General features: G+C 40.0%; 1 long non-coding RNA gene across 1 annotated transcript; it reads left to right on the top strand.

Moving 5' to 3' along the window:
* Window positions 1–42: 42 nt before the first annotated feature.
* On the top strand, window positions 43–7,728 carry LOC308480415. Its single transcript, XR_013988092.1, has 3 exons — window positions 43–233; window positions 566–638; window positions 7,122–7,728. It is a non-coding gene; the product is annotated as an uncharacterized lncRNA (long non-coding RNA).
* The last annotated feature ends 1,861 nt before the right edge of the window (window positions 7,729–9,589 follow it).

The following is a 9,589-nucleotide window of genomic DNA, read 5'->3' as shown; positions in this document are numbered from 1 at the left end:
GCGACTCTTCTCATTTGCTAGCTGCCCAGACACTACAAGTCCCAGAATGCACTGCTCCCGCGGCGTAAGAGGGTGCCCCTGCGGTGAGAAAGAAGTGCGCTCTGGGAGATGTAGTCTCCGAAGTTTGAAGCACTTTGGGAGTTCAGACTCAGAGAAAAGGAGACCGTTGGACACCTCAATTTCCTAGAATTTTCTTCTTTGGCCAATAATAATGATAATGAATAATGATAATGGTAATATTTATACCCCGCCCATCTGGTTGGGTTCCGCAGCCACTCTGTACCCTCTGAATACTGTACAAAATAAATTCTGCGCCTTCTAACTTGATCAGGTATTTTCCTAATAAAGCAGATGACAACCCTAAAAATATTTTGCAGCTAGCCGTAGAGTGCTTGCTTCAGCCCGTCAGTTATATGAGGATTAAGATGTAGCCAGGCAAATGTTGTGTAGGCCTTCTCTATGCGCAAACAAGTACCAGCTTAACATATATCCATTTTCTGAATAGGAATACATTGTGACTGTTAAGTATTAAAATTAAGTGCATTTTCATATTTTATGTATGCAGGGCTTGTTTTCAGTTCCGGCACCTCTCAGGTGGGCACCATTGCCATTCTAAGAGAATGAGAGAGGCATTCACGGTGAGTTCCAGCACCTCTTTTTCTAGAAAAATAGCTCTGTACGAATGTATGTATAAATATGTATGTACAGTATGTAGATATAGATAAAACATAACCTCCAATCAACTCTAAGGTGTATTTCATACACACACATACATTAAAAACCATTATAATGCATAAATTACTTTTAAAATAATGAAATAAAAGTAAAATATTATCAGAAATTTGTAAGATACTGTATAACAAAAATTTACTGTCTAAAACTGTGCCCCTCAAAGGTCAGTACTGCACCCTCTGAAGTCTGTGCCCTAGCTGGCTGCCTAGCTGGCCTAATGGTAACACTGGCCCTGAGACCCACACAGAAAGGTTTGCTTTTCTTATAGTTGTCCTACATCTACACTGACCCAAGTAGCCTTGGACACAGGCACAATTTGGACTTGATACTATTTAGCAGATATAACTAGTCGCCAGCAGATGGCCCTCTTAATGTAAGGTCCTAGGTGGATAATTTGCATAATGTAGATCCTCCCAAGCAATGGAAAGCCTGTTTTATTTAAAGTTTCTGAGAGAGAAAGGTAAGTTGCAGAAAGCAAAACAGGTGTGTGTATACTAGTAGTTCATTGGCCTTCATCTGGGTCGGAAGCCACTGCCAGGCCATGATGTAAAGTGGATCTCAAGCAGCACTACCACCATACAAATGTATGGTAAAGGGGAAAAAATCAAGAGGTGGGCCTCCAGATCAAGAAATGTGTTAAAAGTGGGTCAGTAAAAGTTGAAAACCAATGTACTAATTGAAAGATAAAACCAAATAAAAGCCACATTTGCCTGTATTATTTTAAAAACCTAAGTCAGGCATGGCACCCACATAATTATAATTTCAATTTGGCCAGGTTTCCCACTTCACAATAATATGAATGCCTTACTACAGTATGCACTGTATTTTAACTATAATTCTTCTAATGGTATCATCATCCAAAATTTTATTATACCTTTGCACTATGTGTATCTTATTTAAAGATACACTTGTGCTTGCTCACTGCTTTTAAGCTAAAATAGCTACCTTTGGAATTTCTTTCTCATTTCCACTTAACATAGGGAGACTTCCATTGCAGAACTAGCTTTTTCTTTGTTTTGATTATAGAACACTTTTGTGTTTTGAAACTGAAACTCACAATTTTGGAAAGAGGTAAATATCCTGCAAATGCAAAGTCAGGTTGTTTGGTGGCCAATTACAGTCACTGCACAGTCATTTACTATGTAACCATTGGTTTAAAAGTTAACATAAATAACTATATACTTTGTAACAATTCCTCCTTTCCAAAAATAACATCACTCATGACAATTAAATAGCCCAAAAAACACCTTGACTGAAGACCTTCAAATTGCAAGATAGAAATGTAATGATAACCGTAACTGGTCAACTATTGAAATACCAAAGCCAAATAAATGCTGGAGTAGCTCATCATCAGACCAAGATTTGTGATAAAAGAAGTAACTGAATTATAAGGAAAGTGAATGATTAAGGAAAGTGTTAACTTGCAAGTTTTTTAAGAGCTATATTCTTACTGTGAAGAGTCAAAGTCTTTAAAGTCAGCGTGCTTGTGACCTTCATTCTCAGGTAAGTTTGTCATGTGGCCCCCAAATGATTATTGATGATGAAGTGTGAGACCGAAAAGGGTTCTTCACCCCAGGTTAAGACATATAGTACATATAAACTAATGCAGTAAACATTTAAAATGCAAAAAGAACAAATTCACGTATGTAATTGTGTTCTTTGGAACTCTGTTAAAAAGGATAAATTCTTCCAGTGAAATAGGGTCAGTGGCCCATTCAGTGATTGCACTAATTTAATGTTCCTTGTTGACATATATTCATTTCTATTCACAGTGCTGCACTTAGTGCTATCTGCATCTAAATGCAGCCATTTTTGCCTTCCTTTTACAACAGAACTTTTTTATGAGTGTCTGATTATGCAAACATTTTAAGAATTCACATAGATGTTTTGCCATATCAGTATACAGCTACTACTTGCTTTCAGGTCGTTTTCGTCAGCTGAATAAATACTTGCACAATGTTTCACATCTATCTGCAGTCTAATTCTCCCTTTTAATTTGAAACTCAGTCTTCACTACAAAGCAGGGGTGGGAAACATGTGGCCCTCCATCTATTGGACTGCAACTCTCATTCACCCTGATCATTAACTATGCTGGCTGGGGCTGATGTGAGTTTGAGTCTAACAACTTCTGGACGGACAGAAGTTTCCCATTTCTGCCCTACAGTATTCACAGTTTTATAATTTGGCAGAGCCGGCCCATTCATGAGGCAAAGTGGGGCTACCACCTCAGGTGGCAGGAACCACAGGGGCAGCAGATCCGGCTTCCAAGGAATGCATCACCTGCTGCCGTGGTGGTGGCAAGAGCTGTTGTGCGCTCCCTGGAGGCTGGATCTGCCATCTCAGCAGCTCCTTGCAATGGCATCTGCAGCACCCTCTTGGCAAATAGAAGGAGCTGCTGGTCTCCTCTCTCCCTTGCTCCCGATATAGATTTTCTTCCTGGGTGTGGAGGCACCGTTTTGTGGTTCGCTTCAGGTGCCAAAATGTCTTGGGCTGGTCCTATAACTCGATGTCCTAGCAGTGCTCCCTGTATTTAATAAGCATCTACATGCATGCACCTGCATACACATGCACAAAGAAATACACACACCTTGATATTAAATTCTGTCTCTCCCAAAGCGTAGATCATTAGCTGCAAGCCATTTCCTCAATTTCCAGATAGTGACAGATATAATAAACGTTCATATTAACAACTAACCTCATAGGAAGCTAATGGCCAGAAGTCAATTGTTTAGAAGCTTCCTGTACATGAGGAAATGGGAAAACAAAAGGAGCAATACTAAGGCACAGTTTTGTCTAGAATTCTGTGGAGCCAAATAGGAAGTTGCATGGAAGCCAATGAAGCTCTTACTTCAGAAAAGTTCTATAACGCAGTATTGAAATGAAATGAATAAATCGCATTCGTGTATACATGTGCTTTCCCTTGATCCTCTCTCCCTCTCCATTGAGGAGGATTAATTCTCCCACCCACCCAGAGCTGTGCCTAGCATCTTCTTCATTATATAGTTTTCCATCAAATGGAGAATATGCACCTCTTTATCCTGGGCTTTGCCAACTGAGATATGTAGTTTTCTAATACACGCTATTTGTGCGACTTTAGACCCCCAGCTCCCATCAGCCTCAGTCTGTATGGCCAGTGCTCAGGGATAATGGGAACTGGAGTCCAGCAACATCTGAAGGCTCACAGGTTTCCTGCCAGAGACACCACATAATATATCACATTTCTCCGTCTATAGGATACCCCCATGTATAAGACACTCCCTAGATTGTTTCCCCGCATGCAGTGTCATTGGGGTAATTTGTGCTTCTGCCAGCCATCCGGTGGGCAGGAGTGCAACCTCCCCTGATGCCGCCACATGTGGGAAACGACCCAGGGAGTGCCCCCCCCCCGCGGGCAGCGGCATTGGGGGAAGTTGCGTTCCTGCCAATGAGCTGGCTGGCAGCGTGCAGCTTCTCCCTCCCACGCAGCTGTGGGCAGGGAACACCCCCCAGATCGCTCCCCACTCGCTGCAGCATCGGGGGAAGCCGCACTCCCGCGCCCTGCTTCTCCCCACCCCCCCATGCCACTATCTATGTATTGGAAAACCCCCGTTTTTGGATGTGATTTTTTGAGTAAAAAAACCTTGTCCAATACATGGAAAAATACCGTAGGTTAATTGTCATATGCCCCCATTATGTAAATATTGTCTTTAAGAGGAAATGCAAAAGAGTACCTGAGTGATGCAGTGATGAAAGCAAAAAGAGGGGACTGAGTGATACAGGGCCTACATGACAAATGCTCTAATAGCAGCCTTTTTTGAGCAATGCAGAACAATAATTATTTAGGACTAATTAACTTGATGCTATAGTAGATAAGAATTCTGTAAATAATTAAACATATGCAGATAAGCAGGTTTTATAAGGAAGAGAGTATGGTTAGAAAGCAGGTTGAATGTAGCTGGGGAATCACAGTGGGGCAAGTATGTGGGACTTTATGGCTCTCAGAAATGCTGCCTGTCAGCACTGGAGAGACAAGATTTGTTGTTCACGAGAATTTTAGTGGATAGTGTTATTTGAAGCGTATGAGGAGCAGGGAGGCAACTCTGGCCCTTTTCATATACTAATTCAGTTTTTCCTTCACTTCCTTTGGTTAATGTTCCATGCACTGAAAAAAATTGAGTCAGACAGTCTGTGATATCTGTTGGTCTTCCTTACAAGGTCATGTATACATTTCTACTAGCCTCATCCATCTGTTATGATTTAAGTTCATTGGCACAGATGTAGTAGATTGTTACTGAGCTGCAGCTATATTGGAAAATGTAACCTGAAACACTCCCCCCTTCGCATTTGCTTGTTGAGATTCAGTGAGGTGAAAGATTTTATTTAGCTTTTTACAGTAGTTGTAGAGAGAAGGTCCTCAATCTACATTGTGGAACACTGGGTAAACAAGTAGTAGTAGAAGTAGTATCAGCAGCAGCAGTAGTATAACTGGAGTTAGAATTTAAAAGGTATTCAAATTCTGTACTTTAGAGGCTGACATACACTTCTTTATGCTGTTTTCATCATGTATTGGATAAGAATGCTGAGACTATTTGTTACTGCCCATGATTCTCAGCATTTCTCTACATCGTAATTTGCAAAAATGATTTTTAGTGCTCGTAACAATTTGTTTTGTAAAATAAAAATAAAAGGTAGCTTTATCCTGAGACTTCTCTGTGCATTTTTCCAATGCAGCATGTGCCAGGGTCATACTGTTATTAGATCCTCAACTCATAAATGTTACTCACCAACCTCAGGATTTATTGAGACGTGTTGCATTTAAAACTGATATACACACTTGATTTTGCTTGTCTGGGGGTTCCAGGCCAAGAACGAAGGCAATGTTTCAATGTCACTCACCCACATAACAGGTTGAGCAAACCATCAGAAGTCTAGGAGGTAAGCAAGTGCAAATTGAAGACTAAGACATGCATCAGGTCTGGTAGGTCATTCTGTAGTTTTAAATTCGTGAAACAAGCAATTAGCCTGTCCAGGAAGTCAGGACAGAGTGAAGACAGACACACCATAAATGCAATGAATAAGGAATCAACATTCCCTGCCCTGGAAACAAATGCCTCAGCATGCAGCACATGGGTGTTCAAGCCACTTCCATCAGACTTTACAATATCTATCTTCATCCTTAGAAACCAAGATCACAGATGATAAAGCAAGATGGGGGACAAATGCAACAGGGAAGGCGTTAGGCACTGCATAATTTCTGCAGTGAGGGGCATCAAAGGTAGCACTCCTGTGTAAATAACCGCTTGTGACTCCAAGTGCTCTTACAATCCCAGATGTAGAATTGCTTGAGGTTATGCAGGTTAAGATACAGGATTTTTTGGACATGCTCAAAGTTACTCTTCACATTCTCAGGGCTGAGTCATAGCATTGAAAACAGACTGTGTGGTTATTTAGATCCTTAGGAAGGCCAGAATAGTTAGATGACTAGAAAAGGAAGCCAAGGCAATCTGCTTGTAAGTAAAGTAATAATGTACAATTCCATTAAACTGTCTTCTCCACAGAGGGCGAAAATGAATACATTTAGATTACAGTCTCAGAAGGCTAGAAATAGAAATAAGATGGTTTTTTAAAAAAGCAGAAAGAGTCAGGTTAATTAATAGTGCCTATTCTGGACACTTCCTGTATTACTATTAATAGTTTCCTTCTAGAAATGTAATTGTTCACCATGTGCTCAGCATGCAGTATTAAAATTATATTATGCCTGATACATTTTGTAATTTGATTTTAAAAGCATAAAAAATAATTTACCAATTTCTTCTTCCTTAACTACTGTGATTGTTATATACTGCAAACATATGAATATGATACCAGCTACATTTACATACAAGTTGCAAGATTAGGCTGCAATTTTAAAACACAACTCACCTGAGTGAGTGTTGATTTCACAGCTACAGTGCAATTACATGCAGGTCTACTCAGAAGTAAGTCCCACTGGGTTCAATGAGACCTACTTCCAGGTAAATGTGCCCTTAACAGCAACAATTTATTGGTCACCTTCTAAACAACCGTCTCAAGGCAATTTACACTGAAGGTAATTAAAAGCTGTTAAAAATACATAAAGAATAAATACATTTGAAACAAGCCTAAACTGTACAAAGTAGACCCTTGCAAAATGCCTATTTATCCAGCTGGGAAATCTGGTTGAAACAAAAATGTCTTCAATTGTTTCAGGAAAGTGCATATATTGAGTGCCCATCATATCCTGAAAGAAATACCGTTCCACAAAATAGCGGCAGCCACACTAAAAACCCTGCAAAGCAGGCTTCTGAGCTCTTCAGAAAAACACTGCAGACAGTGTATAAAGCAAACTGGGCCTGAGTTGCATATATCTTATTCCTATTCATATGTTTCAGATAAAGGGATTGTTTTTAAAGATGGGAGGAAAACAAGGACAGAAAAGAAAACAGGGAATGTTTCAATGTGAGCATAGAAGTTTACATCTTGCCCACTACGTCTTTGTTTAGTCTGCTTTTCCAAGATATAACATTTATTTTAAAATGTTAGCTCTCAGATACAGTGAGTTACGACCTGAACACCTTAAAATATATTATAACAGGACTTTGGCCAACATACCTATTTGGTTCAAATTTACTGGAAGAGGCTCTGTGTGAATCTGTTGTGCTAAATTCATGCTGATAGTGCTAGCTTCTGGAATTCGTGACACCTTAGTTGGATGTTACATTGGGCCTCAAATTCTGCACTGTAGTCTAAACAGTGCAATCCTATACAACAAAAGTCCCATTGAGTTTATCAATTCTTCCAGATGTACGGTATATAGATGTGTTTAGGATTTGTAGTCTAAATCATCTGGCAGTCAATAGACTGAAAACAGGGCTGTTGCAGACCAGGTCTCAGAAGAGCTTGTTAGAAATGAGGACTGTGGATTATTAATTTTTGTACCCTATTACTTACCCAAACAAGACACATTTTTCTGCTGACAGCATAATTTTGTTTCACTTTCCTAAGAAAAAAAAGGTTAGCCTTTTAAGTTTTAACGTGGGCCACATGGGCCAAAGTATTGGTTATTTAGAAGATCCCAGAGTGGGGACAGCACACTCATATATACATAGCAAAATATGACAAAATACTTGATAAGCACAACGTTAATGAGTCACTGCAGTGTTGCATTAAATAGCTGTTTTTGGTTTTACTGTTGGCAGCATTACAGTACTGAAATCATATGTGCTTCATACTAGCAAATAACGAAGGCAGCCCTGTCCCTAACTCCATATATTTTAGCAATTTAATTTTTCAGAGATTTATCCCCATGTAAAATACTGTCTGCTTTAATGGAATTATTCAGTGTGTGCTGTTAATACCAAGTCAAATCAAAGCAGGACTGAAACCCAGCAATAAAGACAGGATATGACAAAGCAGAGGGAATGAGATAAGCAACGTTTCAAAGCAATTTATTAATGAAAACTGACATTTTAAATGTGAGATATTTCAATGTGAATATAAAATAGTAATTAACAATTAATGAAAAAAAGTTTAAATTTGTTACCAGATCAAATATATAAACTAAGTAACACTGCAGAGACCTAGCGTTTATTATATGGACTTCATATAAGAATAACATTATGGAATAAACATCTGTTGTTTTCTGCAGATTGTAACCTTCTGTTTTACAATCAGAAGCACCTCTAGCTACCTTATACAAGCAGAACAAATCATACAAGTCACATATAGGAATACCAGTTTTGCAGTTGTTTGTCCAGATAATGTAAGATCGGGCAATAACCCTCTCTCTTGCGGTGACAAATTTCAGATACTCCTCAAAATTCAACACAAGGCACTTCTGCTGTTCTGCGAAGCTACTTGCCATCCTTTTAAACTGTAGGGCCATTCTAAACTTCCAGGGATGTCCTGAGCCTTGTACGTGGCAGCCCTGGTGGGTGTGCAGGACTTTTGTTGGGGGGGCAGAACTGACATGATTGGTCAGTTACTTAAGTATTTCTGTTGTTTTACCTATTTATCTACTTGCACTGGCATGCTTTCCAACTGCGAGGTTGGCAGAAGGCTCTCCCCTTGGCTATGCCCATGCTGGCAGCTACTGAATTTCTGTGGTTTCAGTGGAGTGGGCTCTCTGACATTTCAGTTAATGCCAGTGATGCTGCCAGCCAGGGCAGAACTTTGGGACACATGTACAGGGCCCCAACATAGCAGAATGAGCAGGGCAGGCCTGTACAGAGCTTGTCTGATGCTGAGGGTGGGAGTCCTGTTGGAATCAAGTGATAAACTCAAAAAAGCATCCAGTCCTTGGCAAGGCCCTCCAAGGTCCAGTGCAAGTGTACTCGCCTGTCTGCCCTTCTGCACAGCTGGAAGCAAGGGGTTCCCAAATGGCTGGCTTACCACACTGTAAAGTGTTACCAGAGAAGGACCCATAAAGAACATTAAGGCCAAATTCCCTAACTGTACCACTGATTTATGGACAGTAAATGTGATAATTCCTTTGCATTGATTTTGGGGACAGAACCACCCCTACCATTTTCCTTTTTCTCCCTTATAGTGATGAAGAAGAGCGTGTATTTGTTTGTCATATTTATGGTGGAAGATAAAGGCTGTTTTCCCCCCTTCAAATCACATAATTCTAAAATAAAATGACCCCAATCAGGTCTGGGTCTGATCAGTGCCTGCACCAGAAATTGCCTGGGAACCCACTGTACACCTCCTTGAGCTTCATAATGGAAAAAAGGTGGAATATAAATATATAACCCTAATAATAATATGTAACTTCTCTGCAGCTTTCTGGAGACAGCAAGGATGTGAAGACAGTTAATACCACGGTGGAATGAAGAGAGCCCTTTCACTTTCTGCTCTA

Source organism: Podarcis pityusensis (assembly GCF_964106645.2).
Source record: "Podarcis pityusensis genome assembly, chromosome: 6".
Classification (NCBI taxonomy): domain Eukaryota; kingdom Metazoa; phylum Chordata; class Lepidosauria; order Squamata; family Lacertidae; genus Podarcis; species Podarcis pityusensis.
This window is presented reverse-complemented; position numbering and strand designations above follow the sequence as displayed.